At 44.3% G+C, this 14,756-nt stretch overlaps 1 protein-coding gene across 2 annotated transcripts in view; it reads left to right on the top strand.

Annotated features, from left to right (window-relative positions):
* Window positions 1–9,999: 9,999 nt before the first annotated feature.
* LOC309810035 (up-regulator of cell proliferation) overlaps window positions 10,000–14,756 on the top strand; it is a 69,540-nt gene continuing 64,783 nt past the window's right edge. Inside the window, exon 1 of one of the 2 annotated variants that reach the window (XM_082631723.1) lies at window positions 10,000–10,628. The gene's annotated coding sequence lies outside the window, so the exon portion shown is untranslated. The remainder of the gene's footprint in view (window positions 10,629–14,756) is intronic. The other variant, XM_082631724.1, reaches the window with a different exon arrangement.

The following is a 14,756-nucleotide window of genomic DNA, read 5'->3' as shown; positions in this document are numbered from 1 at the left end:
CGGGAAGGCCCCATAGGGTCCTGCTCCATCAAGGTCCTGGTTCTTTCCAGGCCCTGGCTGACTGATGGAAGGGGCCCACCATGCCTCAACCTGCACCTGACTATGACTGACCTACCTGGAGGGAAACAGAGACACATGTCCGGCCCACATCAGCTCACAGCTTCCTTCTCTGCCCTAGAGAACTCCCCCACTTCCCTAAAATTCAGATCCACAGTCCCATAGCCCCTTAGAATTCCATGCTTTGGAATTCAGAGTCGTTCAGCTTTAAGAAAATATCGCATATACCCTTTATACTCTATAAACTCTACCACAGGAACCCGAGCAGAGTCTGGTAATCAAACGTGTTCATTTTTCTGCAGTGACGTCTGAAAAATCAGTTAAATGGGTTATAGAAAGACTCTAAATAGCCTCATGGCAGTTCAGGTCAGATTTTGCTGCCAAATCAGTTACCAAAATCTTAAGGTGTTGGGGTCTGGACTGTGCATTTAAGGGCTTGTAAACCTTATTTGGGCACAAATACTTTTCATTTGTTATGTCCATTTTCATTTCTGTTCACATCACTGTTGCTTGTCTTACAGGCAGAAACTCTTGACATCTCTCTGATGGGCAGAGCTGTTACCTGGTCCCACCCCGGGGAAACCTTCGGTCCTGGCCAAATACTCCTTGCCTTCAGCAGCTCTGTCTGCGGCCCTCCTTACTCCCCAACCACCCTGGATCTTCTGCAGTGTACAGGTCTCCTCGTTTCTCCACTTTGACTTTGCTAATGTGTTTGCATCGGAAAAATGAACTCTAGTAAATGGAGGCCTCCCAGCTCTCCCGATTTCTAGTCTTTTTTTTGTCTTCAGTAACATCTCTGCTGTCATTTTTTTCCTCAGACTTGACCTTCAGGTGACTTTCTGATCCACCCCAGTTCCTTTAGCCTCCATATTCCAGGGGAGTTCAACCCACAGACAGCCGTATTGTTCTTGTTCCTTATTTTCTTTGGCTCCACGTGTCTTTGTTTTCTCTTCTTTCCCTGGGAATGTTCCTATTTAAACACGTCCTAGTTGCCAGTTTCCTTCATCCACTTGGTTGCCAGTCCCCAGCCTGGGGGTCCTAGATCCCAAAGGCCTACTAGAGAGCACTTTTCAACACTTTAGTCAACTGGGGGAGGCCCTACCTTGCCTGAATCAGGCTGTGCAGACCAAAGAGGCAGGTCTCTTTGTTCTGGCACTAGATCAGCTCAGTGTGGTGACCCGGTCCATCCATACTGATGAGGGAAGAGCAGGGAGACCCAGGCTCCACTGAAAGAAGGCTGAGGGGGTCCCTGGTGTGGGAAGGTGGGGACATTAGGATTCCACTTCCTGCTCTAGTGTGTGGTAGCCTATTTCAGCTTGACAGATCAGGGAAGGCCTCCCAGAGGTAACACAGGAGCAGAGACGGGATATGGGGGTGGGAGGGTGGGGGACCAGCTGTGGAAGATCTGGAGAGAAGTGTTCCAGGCAGAGGGAACAAGAGGTGCTGGAGCTCTGAGGTGGGAGCCCAGAGAAAAAGAGAGGGAAGGAGGCATGGGTGCGGGTTGGATCCTGTAGGACCCTGTGGGTCAGGGGGAGGACTTTATTCTTAGGTGTGATGGAATCCCTGGAGGGCTTTAAACAGAGAGGACATAACCTAGGGATGTTTTTGTGTTTACTTACTTATTTATTGGCTGTGCCGGGTCTTAGTTGTGGCACGCGGGATCTTCATTGCCACACGTGGGATCTTTATTGTGGCACGTGGGATCTTTCTTAGTTGCGGCATGCGGGATCTAGTTCCCTGACGAGAGATCGAACCCGGGCCCCCCCTGTATTGGGCGCATGGAGTCTTAACCACTGGACCACCAGGGAAGTCCCTGATCTAGGGATGCTTTTAAAAATGTCCCTCTGGGGACTTCCTTGGTGGTGCAGTGGTTAAGAATCTGCCTGCCAATGCAGGGGACATGGGTTCGAGCCCTGGTCCAGGAAGATCCCACATGCCGCGGGGCAACTAAGCCCGTGCACCACAACTACTGAGCCCACGCGCCACAACTACTGAAGCCCGCGTGCCTGGAGCCCGTGCTCTGCAACAAGAAAAGCCACCGCAATGAGAAGCCGTGCACCGCAACGAAGAGCAGCCCCCGCTCGCCACAACTAGAGAAAGCCCATGCACAGCAACCGAGACCCAACACAGCCATGAATAAATTTATTTATTTATTTATTTATTTATTTATTAAAAAAATATATCCCTCTGGCTGCTGTGTGTAGATCCTGTCCACGCCCCTCTCCCTCCCACTCCTGCTTTTCCTGAGTTCCTATTTCCTTTTGGCCATCTCCCTCTTTTTGGTTTTTCCTTGGTTTGAGAATGTGAGATGTCTCCACAGGTCATTCCTAGGACTCTTCTCTCCTCTCCTTAGCAAATTGCTCTGTCATTCACACAAGCCTGTATACTCTTCTTGCACGTGGATAGACTCAGATCTTCTTTACTTCTTGATGCTCTCCTGGTGCGTTTGGATAACAGATCCAGGGCAGGAAAGCAGGGCTCCAAATGGTCAGTGTCTTTCACACTCTGAGGGCAGCTGTGTCCTGAAGGCATCTGGGCCCAAGTGTGGAGGGACCATGCTGGTAAACGCCTTCCGGAGCCCACTGCCTAGGAGTCAACAACGTTAAGAAAAAGAATTGCCACAGTGGTGTCCCCCAGGGTTTCCACCCATTCGAGCTGCTGTAACAAAACACCACAGACTGGGCGGCTTACAAACAACTGAAATTCATTTCTCACAGTTCTAGAGGCTGGAAGTCCAAGATCAGGGCACTGGTACATCTCGTATCTGGTGAGAGCCCACTTCCTCGTTCACAGATGGCCGTCACGTGTCCTCACATGGTGGAAGGGGCAAAGGAGCTCTCTGGGGGCCTCCTGTATAAGCACACTAATGCCATGCCCTCTGTTAGGACCTCCTCACCTCCCAAAGGCCCCACCTCCTAACGTCATTACCTTGGGGGTTAAGATTTCAACATAGGAGTTTTGAGGGGACGCAATCATTCAGACCACAGCCATCAGTAGGAAAGAATAGGTGTTTATTCAAAGTCTTCCTCCACAGAAGTGTCAATTAGCAAGAAAAGCATTTTCTTAAAAACCACCAGGATCACATCTCTCTGCTCCAGCCACACATGGCCACATTACTACAGAGTTAGAGAAATGAAATCGTTGCTTTTCCTGCCCTAAAAAGAAAACTTATTTATGCTGCATGGTAAGTGGAATCCAGTAAACAAATACTTCACATCTTGAGAGATTAAAAACCAACCAACCAACCAACCCAAACCTTTCTAGTTGAGTCCCTGTTATGATTTAAACAGGGAGTAAGCAGTCAGTAGCAGGAAGGTGGGAGGGCTGCAGTCCCGACCTTGGTCTGGGACCCAGGCCCTCAGGTGGGGAGTGACCAGTGTGGTCTGCTTGTCATGTAAGGCTTGGCTACGAGGGGCAGCCACAGGTCGGTACGAGGTGGCTCACAGGAGGAGCAGTGCTCTTTCCTGCCACCCTAACCATTTACAAAGGCCACAGAGAAGGCACGCTTGCTGCTCACATCACTCTTGCTGTGAGGGCCTCCAGCTTCTCAAGTCTTGCCTGAGGCCTCGGCCTCATAGACCTGGAGACATACATGCATCAGCCAAGCTCCCTGTTGTAGATGGCCCACAGCAAGGAGTCAGCAGAAATTCCATAAGGCTCAAGGAAACAGAAGACACTGGTGATGGGGATTTTGCGGTTTAACTACAACTTTGCCGACATTTTTTTTTTTTTTTTGGTACGCGGGCCTCTCACTGTTGTGGCTTACTCCCATTGCGGAGCACAGGCTCCGGACGCGCAGGCTCAGTGGCCATGGCTCACGGGCCCAGCCGCTCCGCGGCATGTGGGATCCTCCCGGACCGGGGCACGAACCCGCGTCCCCTGCATTGGCAGGCGGACTCTCAACCACTGCGCCACCAGGGAAGTCCCAGAGGGTTGGTTTTTAAACACCTACCAGTATACCACCGGTCAGTTCTTAGCTAGTATCTAATGTATCTAAATAGGTTGCACTTGGTAAGCACTCAGTACTCAGCATTGCTAGTTGTCACAACAGAAATGAGCTTGGGGAACAACTAAGGTCATGTGAGGGGACCAGAGGACAAGCTCAAAAATGCAGTATGGCTCCTGGAACCTCAGAACAGTTCCTTTCCTGCTTCCCTCTGCTTTGTGTCCTCCACACCTCCACTACCACTCTGTAGGGGATTGTTTATACCCTCTGCACTAAGGCAAATCCCAGAGAGACCAGATGAGCAGTCAGGGGCAGGAAAAGCTAGCAGTACTGGCCAATTCCCTCCCAACTCAGCAGGTTTCTCCACACCTGCAGGCATTCGCGTGGGCTGTTCCCTGTCCCTAGAGCGCATATACCTCATAAAAGGTGTGGTGAAAGGTTACTAAGAGTTGATGATTCCTGAAGGCCCAGAAGTGGGTCTCAACTGACAGATTCCAACTAGCACCAAGGAGTTTCAAATGCTAACTGGCATTTCAAGGAAGAACAGTGTGATTTGAAAGAAACTAGTTCACTAATATATTGCATTCCTGTGTTTTCCCAATAGCGTCTAGAAGACCCAGGTCTGAGTCCCAGCTCTGTCACTGGGAAAATAACTTTGACCTCTTTGGGCCTCAGTATAATTATCTGTTCAGTTGTAATTATAACACGTGCCTGCCAACCGGCCAGCACTAATGTTTGGCTATAATTTTGTAATGTGTATAACCGTTCCCAAGTATACCCAGTAGAGTCAAGGCTGACAGTGCACAGAGGATGCAGTCATTACTATTACAAAAAGGAAGAATGAGGAATGGGTAGAGATATCTAGTACTGGAAGAGTACAGAAGAAACTAATAACACTGATGACACCCTGGGAGAAAAACTGGATGGCTGGGGACAGGAGTGGATGGGAGACTTTCCCCTGTAGACCCTTTTGTATTTTTTGAATTTTGAATCATGGGAATTTCTTACCTATTCAATAAACACATAAAAATATATTTTATAAATTGTAAAGGACTAGGCAGGTTAAAATTGTGTAATAATTATTGTTATAAATAACACTGATGATAAAAGTGAGTCCTGAAAAGGGCAAAGGTTAAAGCATAGCAGATTACCAGAGGAAAATAGTTAAGCAAACCATTACACTTTAAATAGTTACACACTCAATTATGTTACTGTTTCACTGAATCCAAGATCTCATTCAATGTACGACCATCTTATATACAACTAAGAAAGAAAACACACTGGCAATTAAACTAAGACCAAATGCATTCTTTTTTTTTCTATTCTTAATTGGACAGTCTTTTATTGTTGAGTTGTAAGAATTTTTACATATTCTGGACACATGTCCCTTTTCAGATATTTGACAAATATTCTCCTTCATTCTGTGGGTTGTGTTCTTGCTATCTTTAGAAAAAATCTTTTTTAATTGAAGTATAGTTGATTTACAATGTTGTGTTAGTTTTGGGTTACACCAAAGTGATTCAGTTACACATATATTTATTTTTCTTTTTCAGATTCTTTTCCATTATATGTTATTACAAGATATTGAATATAGTTCCCTGTGCTACACAGTAGGTCCTTATTGTTTATTTTATAGTACGTATCTGTTAAACCCAAACTTCTAATTTATCGCCCCCAACCCTCTACCCTTTGGTTACCATAAATTTGTTTTCTATGTCTATTAATCTATTTCTGTTTGGTAAATAAGTTCATTTGTCTCATTTTAAAAAAATTCCACACACAAGTGATATCATATGATATTCTTTACACTTAAAACTTTTATTTTAAAACTCAGCTTTAAGCTCACCTGGGCACATGCTTTTGTTTTTCAATCACTCATGCATACCACACACAAAAAAAAGGAAAAACAAGTGAAATAAATAAATTGATTCTTCCCGTTTAGAGTCCAATACTAACCCTGGGTCACGGATGTCCTCACGATCATCCTCTGTGCCTTTCAGGCAATGATGATGTGGCAATTCTTAAACAGTCCTCCACTATACTGCTTCTGGAGTTTTCTTCCAAGCCATTGATACCCATTCCGCAAAGGCCCACAATACACAATCTCTTTGCACAAACCTCGGTGAATAAAGGTGACCCAGCCTCACCGACCTGAGGGTAGGTGGAACCTTCCTTTCTGTGGTCTATGAAGCATCTGGCTAGCTTGGCGTGGAAACAAAGAACTGCAGTCCTTTCTCCAGCAACATTTATTCCATTGGTATAAAGCTTACTCCCCACTGTTCTGCTTCTGTGCCTGTGTCCACAAAAGCTTTTATTTTCAGCATTAAGTCACAGTATCTTTTTTTTTAAACATCTTTATTGGAGTATAACTGCTTTACAATGGTGTGTTAATTTGTGCTTTATAACAAAGTGAATCAGCTATACATATACATATATCCCCATATGTCTTCCCTCCTGTGTCTCCCTCCCACAGTATCTTCTTGAAGACATTTTTAAAGCAATTACTCAACACACCAACAATGCACTTAACCTCAATATACACTGCTGGGACATGGCTTTCACATACAGATGGTGAAAACCAAGTTACAGCTGCTGCCGGGCTGACAGCGATTTTAAGCAGCATCCCAATTTCAGAGATGTGAAAATGTAAAAAAAAAAGTTCATCTTAGAGTAGATGAAATAGGGTATTATCTATACTTTCCTGATTTTCCAAGTTCTCTCTGAAGAACAACTAACATTCATAGTCAGAAAAAGAGTTAACTTTTTCTGAAAAGCTAAATCAAGTATTATGCAATCATTAAAAATTATAGGGCTTCCCTGGTGGCGCAGTGGTTGAGGGTCCGCCTGCTGATGCAGGGGACACGGGTTCGTGCCCCGGTCCGGGAAGATCCCACATGCCGCGGAGCGGCTGGGCCCATGAGCCGTGGCCGCTGAGCCTGTGCGTCCGGAGCCTGTGCTCCGCAATGGGAGAGGTCGCGTACCGCAAAAAAAAAAAAAAAAAAAAAAAAAAAAAAAAAAATTATAGTTTCTAAAGACTACAGGAGTAAAAGTCATGAAACAACATTAAGGTAAAAAGAGGGGGAAAAGGCAGAATATAAAACTGGATGTACCATGTGACTATGAGAATCAGAAGCATACATTCACACTGAAGAGACTGGAATGAAATCTTATCAAAACGTTAACCATAATTATCTCATGGGGCTACAGATGACTTTTTAAAAGACTGCATTTTGGGGTATTTTCCAAATTTTCTCTAAAGGATACATATTACCTTAAAAAGCAAAAAATAATCATTAATGTAAACATAAATATAAAGCTGCCACATAAATTCCTGTCCCTGTTGAAGACATTTAGAAATGTTACACTGACTCATATTCAGATTTTTAAATGTGAATTCTTGTTTAATTGAAGGAAATACTTTATCAATAAACTGAACGTTCATGCACAAATACTCAACTCTTTGGAAAAATCTTTTAAAAAAGGTATGAAGTTGGTTGGCAAGGGCTGTGGGTTGGGAGCTAAGGGGACAGCTAGTGCAAGGCCACCTACTGATCAGGCCTCATACTGCTGGCATCCACTCCTCTTCCTCTGTCTTAAAGAGCTCCTGTTCAGTTCCAGTCCCTCAGGAGAGGCAGACTCACCTTCAGCCCCAGGTCTAAGAGGAGCTGCACCCCTTACTATCCACCGGTTCAAGAATGAGCATGTGAAATGATTCATAACAAGGGGTAAAGGAAAAAAAAATGATTTGCTGGGCTTTCTGAGAACTTCTGGAAGCCAACGCCTCCTTGTCTCCCAGGGTATGTCCAGTGGGCTCTGAGGCCCAGAGCTACTCAGTCCAGAGAATTTCACAAAAACAGAGGAGCTCCAAAATCACTTCCAAAGCTCTATGGACCTTCAGTTCTGTGAGCAAGGGTGGCTGGGTCTCTGTTACTTGCAGCCAGGGCTTCCTAACTCATCCCAGTGATGTCTTCTGACCACTGTGGGCTGTTTCTTCCAGGTCTTGATACAGAATTTGCAGGGTCCTCATGCAAAATGAAAATGCGGGGTTTCTTGGTCAAAATTATTGAGAATTTCAAGACGGTGACTGCACAGCATTAAACCAAGGGCAGGGCCCTTCACAAGGGGCCCTGTGAGACCTTATGAGTCACATACTGGTGAAGCCAGCTCTGCTTACTTCCTTTATTGGTTCCTACCAAGGAAAGTTCTCCCTGGCCTTGTGACCTCAATTACCTTACATCTACGGTTCCCATGTCATCCTCAAGGTCCAAGCTTGTTACTCCTAGTTCTCCTTTTTGTAAATCTTACCAGCCTACATGTTCACACATGTAAGTTCAAACCTACCCTCCTTATCTCCCGCACCCTGCTCCCTGCCCTCACAATGTCTGATTCCCCAACACAGGCAATAATACTACCATCCAGCCAGCTACCCATCTTGTGCACCTCCCTCTCTCACTTTCACCACATACTCTTTTTCAAGTCTTGTCAGTTCTGCCCTTCCACATCATCCAAGTATAGTTCTTGCCTCGGTATCCATTCCATGGTCATTCACTCGGATGAAGCCTTTGCTGGACTTTCACAATACCCTCCACTCTCCCTTTGTTCCAGTGTCTGGCCCACTTCAGGCCACATCAGAGCCAGAAGGCTCTTTTTACAACACAGATCTGAGCATGTCATTCACCTGTCTCAAAGTCCTAGGATAACAGATGACCTCTTTCAGAGAATAATTTGCCGAAAACATTCTTTTTTGGAGGGCTGTTTATTAAAAAGGAGCCATACCCTTAGAGATCCTGCAATCTCACCTCTGGCAATCAAGCCTAAGCTCACCACACAATGATGCTTATTACAGCATTATTTACTTTATATAAAATTTAGAATAACAGGGGCAGTTAACTCATACTGAGCACTTGATATATGCCAAACATGTACTAAACATGTATCATCTAAGTCTCAAAAAAACACCTGTAAAAACATGTGGACACGGAGGGTGGGAATGATTAAGTGCCTTGCCCTCTGACATCCATGTCCAGTGTGTTTATTCACTACAGGTAATGATTAAATAAGTTACTGGTAATGTACTTACGGAATGCTAATGTTAAAAATTACAGTTATGGGGATTCCCTGGTGGCGCAGTGGTTGAGAGTCCGCCTGCCGATGCAGGGGACGCGGGTTCGTGTCCCGGTCCGGGTAGATCCCACATGCCGCAGAGCGGCTGGGCCCCGTGAGCCATGGCCGCTGAGCCTGCGCGTCCGGAGCCTGTGCTCCGCAACGGGAGAGACCACAACAGTGAGAGGCCCGCGTACCGGGAAAAAAAAAAAATTACAGTTATGAATACTATTTCACAACATGAAAAATGCCCACGTTTAATGCTATATGAAAAAGCAGGATACAAAATATAGCATAATTTATTTTAAGTATAGGTAAAAGATTGGTAGTAGATATGCTAGAATGTCAACAAACAGAAGTGAAATATGGCAGAAGTGAAAAATACCTTTTCTTTCTTCTACTGTTGTGCATTTTCCAAATTCTAGTTAATATATTAAACGCCTGCAAGGACTCCCGATTACTTACAGGATAAAAAAGTTATCCCAGCACTGCCCCTAAGGCCCACCCACTCCCATCCCCTGCTCCAGCAGCGCTTAAACCCCAGTCACCCCCTCCCCGCTCCAAGCCCAACCACGTCGTCTCTCCCGGGCCACGAATGCCCTTGTCCCTTTTCTGCACCTGCTGAGATCCTACTCATCCCTTAGGGCCCAGCTCCAAACTCGACTCCTCTGCTCAGCCCTCCAGACCCCCCGACAAGAGGATACTCTCCTTCCTCTGGGGCCCGCCGCCGTCACTCTGCCCAGGAAGCCCGCGCACATGGCCCAAGGCGTGGCGAGTCCGCAGCTGGTTCCAAGTGCCGGGTCGAGACGCTCCGCTCGCCCCGCTCCGCCCCACGCTAGCCACGTGACCTCGCCCCGCCCCGCACGCAGCGCGGTGCCCTTTTAAGGCCGCACGGGCGCTGGTTCTGCTTCTCTTAGTGGCAGGTGAGGCCGTACTCCGTTCCTTCTCAGCTGCGTTCACTTGGCGGCCGCGCCACCCCCGCCCGCGAATCGACGCTTCGGACTAGCAAAGAGCCTGAGGGCGGGAAGACTCCTTACCTTCTGGATCCGCTTCAGCGCCATCCTGCCCCCGCTGCTGGGGACAGGGGCGTCCGGCCCGGGGCTGCCAGAGGCGGCCCCCAGCCGGCTCGGCCGCCGCGCTGGGCTGCAAGCTGGGAACGGCCGCCTGCGCGTGCGCGCCGCGGGGCACTATGGGGCGGCGTTCTGCCTGTGGTGCGTCGTGGTGCGTCCCGGCGCGTCCCGGCGCGTCCCGGCGCCGGCGAGTGGAGCAGGCCCTGGCGACCCGGAGCGGCCGCGCCGCCGGTTGCCTCTCCTCTGGTCTCTGCCGCCCCGCGACCCTACCTCCCGGGTCAGTGAGGGTCTAGGGAGGCTGGCGGAGAGAGGGGCGGTCGTTGGTTTAACAGGGACCCGCCGAACACCCAGGAGGTACCGCGGCCGTGCCCTCTGACCCACCCCCGCGCTGTGTTCCATCCCAGGCTGTCACATACTCCTGAAAGTAGTGGTTCTGCTTTGAACTTAATTCTGTAAGTATTCATCCCCTTTCATGTGTTATTTGTCAAATATGTTACAGCTCTTTCCATAGAAATACACGTAGTAGAGCTTTATATGCAGTGGACCTGAAGATGTGCATTTTCAGTAATGCTTTAGTTGATTTTGATGCACTGCCAAGGGTGAGAACCACGGCCTTAAACTGTACATATCCAAACTTAACTGTCTTCTTCCCCCTTTTCCCAAGACCTGACAGGCATCTAGGTCAGAGTTTTTGGGCTAGGAGCTATTAGTGTGTCAAAGTCAGTTTAATGGGTTGCAACCAATATATATATATTTTTAATGAAAAAAATAGAATGCAAAATCTCAGTGCATTTCGCATAATAAAGGTGAGAATTGTGAAAGTTCTGTTGTGTGTGTTTGTGTGTGTGTGTGTAGATGATAATATTTATCCTCCAAATTTGGGCACTTTTGAGTGAAAGGGGGTGCAACTCTAGGACCAAAGGTGTAATCTGAGGCTGTCTCCGACCAACCAGGACGTATGGTCATCTGCATGTGAGTACGCAGAATATAAAATATATCTCAGACATTTCCATGGTCCCCGGCCATGTCTTTGTCCAGAAGTCTTCAAGGATGCCCCGTGGCCTGCATGGATTGCATCCCATGCCATGGAAGGCCCTTCAGAATCCAGTGTCATCCAGTCTGGCTTACTATCAGGGGTTTACATCACTGCTCCGTTGACATTCCTTTACTCCTGGTTGCCCTCTAGAAAACTTCACTCTCTTTTTCCCCTAAAGCACAGCCATCACTCACCTTGTAAAGCCAGTTCAAGCCATCGCCCTCTGAATGGCCCTGGTTGGGCACCACCTCTCCTTGGTGTAGCATGGCAACACAAATTCCTGTTAGTCCATGAGTCATCCATCCCCACATTGTTTACATGGCTCTCCCCTCATAGAACAAATGATCCTCAATTTTTATGAATGTTTATACGTTTGTGTGAGACTATAAATTTCAGTGACAGTGATGGTTATCCCTGGATGGTGAGTTTACTACATTAGTTTACTAATGTTAATTTCTAAAATTTCCAGAGAATTTGCATCACTTGTATAATCTAGAAAAAAGAAAAGAAACAGAACTGTATTGAATAGCAAATGAAAAATTCCATTTCTACTTCCTTTTGGTAGTCTAGAACATAGTCTTTTAAACTTTTTACATAGATTTTTATAGTTTTTTTATGTTGAAGTAATTTTAGATGCACTGAAGTTTTGCAAATATAATAAGAGATATGAAAGTTGACAAATTGGACTTCATAAAAATGTAAAACTTTTGTGCTTCAAACAGCACCATCAAGAAAGCAAAAAAGAATGAGAGAAAATACTTGCAAATCATATATTTGATAAGGATTCAGTATCCAGAATATATAAACTCTTACAAGTCAATAAAAAAGATAAACTCATTAAAAACTAGGCAAAGGATTTGAGTAGAAATTTCTTCAAAGAAGATATAGAAATGGCCAATAAGCACATAAAACAAAAAAAGCTCAACATCCTTAGTCATTACAAAAATGCAAATCAAGGCCACAATTAGATACTACTTCATACTCTCTTGGCTATGATCAAAAGGACAGATAGTAACAAGTGTTGGTGAGGATGTGGAGAAGTTGAAACCCTCACACTTCACTGGTGGGAATATAAAATGGTGCAGCTACTTTGGAAAATAGTTTGGCAGTTCCTTGAAAAGGTAAACATACAATTATATGACCTGGCAATTCCATTCTTAGGTATATACCCAAGGGAAATTAAAACATGTCCACACAGAAACTTGTATGCAAATATTTACAGCAGCATTTTTTATGCTAGCCAAAAGGTCAAAATAACTCAAATGTTGAATGGATAAGCCAGATGTCATACAGCCACACAGTGGAATAATTTTGGCAATAAAAAGGAATGAAGTACTGATAATATGCATCATGAATATATTCGATTTCTGGGGTTGCCATATCAAAGTACCAGAAACTGGGAGGCTTAACAAAAATTTATTGTCTCATAGTTTTGGAGGCTGGAAGTCTGAAATCAAGGTATTGGCAGGGTTGGTTTCTTCTGAGGGGTGTGAAAGAAAATCTTTTCCATGCCTATCCTCTAGCTTCTGGTAGCCTCAGGCATTCTGTGGCTTGCAGATGGTGTTCTTCCTGTGTCTTGACCTCATCTTCCCTCTAAGTGTATCTATCTCTGTGTCCAAATTTCCCCTCTTTACGAGGACTCAATCATTGGATTAGGGCCCACCACAGCTAATGACCTCATCTTTACTTGACATCTGCAGAGATCCAAATTTCAAATAAAGGCACATTCACAGGTACTGGGAACTTCAACATCTTTTGCGGGTACACAGTTCAACACATAACAATGGATGAACCTCGAAAACATTATGCTGAAAGAAAGAAGTCGGTTACAAAAAGCTTCCATTTCCATATGATTCCATTTATATGAAAGGTCCAGAATAGGCAACTCTAGAGACAAAGTGTATTAGTAGTTGCCATGGGCTGAGGGAGAGCAGGATTGCTAGTGGGTAAATTATACGTCTGTAAAGTTGTTTGAAATATAACAATACTCAGAGTTCTTGTATACCCTTCATCCAGCTTTTAATGTTAGTATATTACATAACTGTAATATAATTATTTGAGAAAATTAACATCTATACAATACTCTTTACTAATTTACAGTCTCCATTTAAATTTCATTAGTTATCTAAACATGGATACCAAGGGGGAAAGGGGGGTGGGATGAATTGGGAGATTGGGGTCAATATACACTATTGATACTAAGTATAAAATAGATAAATAATGAGAACCTATTGTATAGCACAGGGAACTCTACTCAGTGCTCTGTAGTGACCTAAATGGGAAGGAAATCCAAAAAAGAGGGGATACATGTATACATATAGCTGATTCACTTTGCTATACAGTAGAAACTAACAACATTGTAAGGCAACTATACTCCAATAAAAATTTTAAAAAATAAACAAAATAGTTCAATAAAAGATGGTTCTTAAAAAAAAATTATCCAAGCAATGTCTTTTTTTCTGGTTCAGGATCCGATTTAGGATCCCATGTTGCGTAGGTTTATCCTGTTGCCTTAGCCTCCTGGAATCTTAGACAATTTTTAGTCTTTCTTTGTCTTTGATGATCTTGACACTTGAAGAGTATGGGAAAATTATTTTGTAAGATGTCCCACAATTGGGGTTTTCTGATTGATGAGAAATCAATCAATTTGGGTTTTCTGATTGACGCATTTTTGGCAAGACGATTACAGAAGTGATGTGCCCTTCTTGGTGCATCATATTAGAGGTACGTGAAATTGGTAAGTCATTACTGGTTAAGTCTGATCATTCTGTTAAGTTGTTATTTATCAGATTTCTCCACTGTAAAGTTAAAAAATTTTCTTTTTAAATTAATAAGTAGCTTGTGGGGAGAAACTTTAAGACTTTGCATTTACCTTAGAATTTCATCCAGTAGTTTTAGATTTCATTCTTGCTCACAGCAAGTATTACTGTGGTATTTACCAAATGGTGATTTTCTATTTCCTGTTTTCTTTCTACCTTTGTTAAATGGAATTCTACTCTAAGGAAGAGCTGTCCTTTCCCCTCCATTTATTTACAGACAGTCCCTGACTTACAGTGGTTTGACTTGTAATTTTTTGATTTTACGACAGTGTGAAAGCAATAGAAGTTGAGTAGAAACTGTACATCGAATTTTGAATTTTGATCTTTTCCTGAGCTAGTGATATGTAGTATGATACTGTCTTGTGATGCTGGGCAGTGGCAGTGAACCAGTCAGTCACACAGTCAGGGAGGTAAACAACCAATACACTTAGAACCATTCCGTACCCTTACAACCATTCTAGATTTTTACTTTCAGCATAGTATTCAATAAAATACATGAGATATTCAGTAGTTTATTATAATATAGGTTTTGTGTTAGATGACTTTGTCCAACTTTAGGCTAACGTAAGTGTTCTGAGCACATTTAAGATAGGCTTGGCTAAGCTATGATGTTCCATAAGTTAGGTGTATTAAATGCATTTTCAACTTATGGGTTTATCAGGACATAACCCCATCATATTTTGAAGATCTGTATTTATTCAATTACTTTGTTTATAACAGTATGG

Source organism: Mesoplodon mirus (assembly GCF_964341445.2).
Source record: "Mesoplodon mirus genome assembly, chromosome: 9".
In the NCBI taxonomy this organism is placed as follows: Eukaryota; Metazoa; Chordata; class Mammalia; order Artiodactyla; family Ziphiidae; genus Mesoplodon; species Mesoplodon mirus.
The sequence above is the reverse complement of the archived record's forward strand: the minus strand, read 5'-3'. Positions and strand labels throughout refer to the sequence as shown.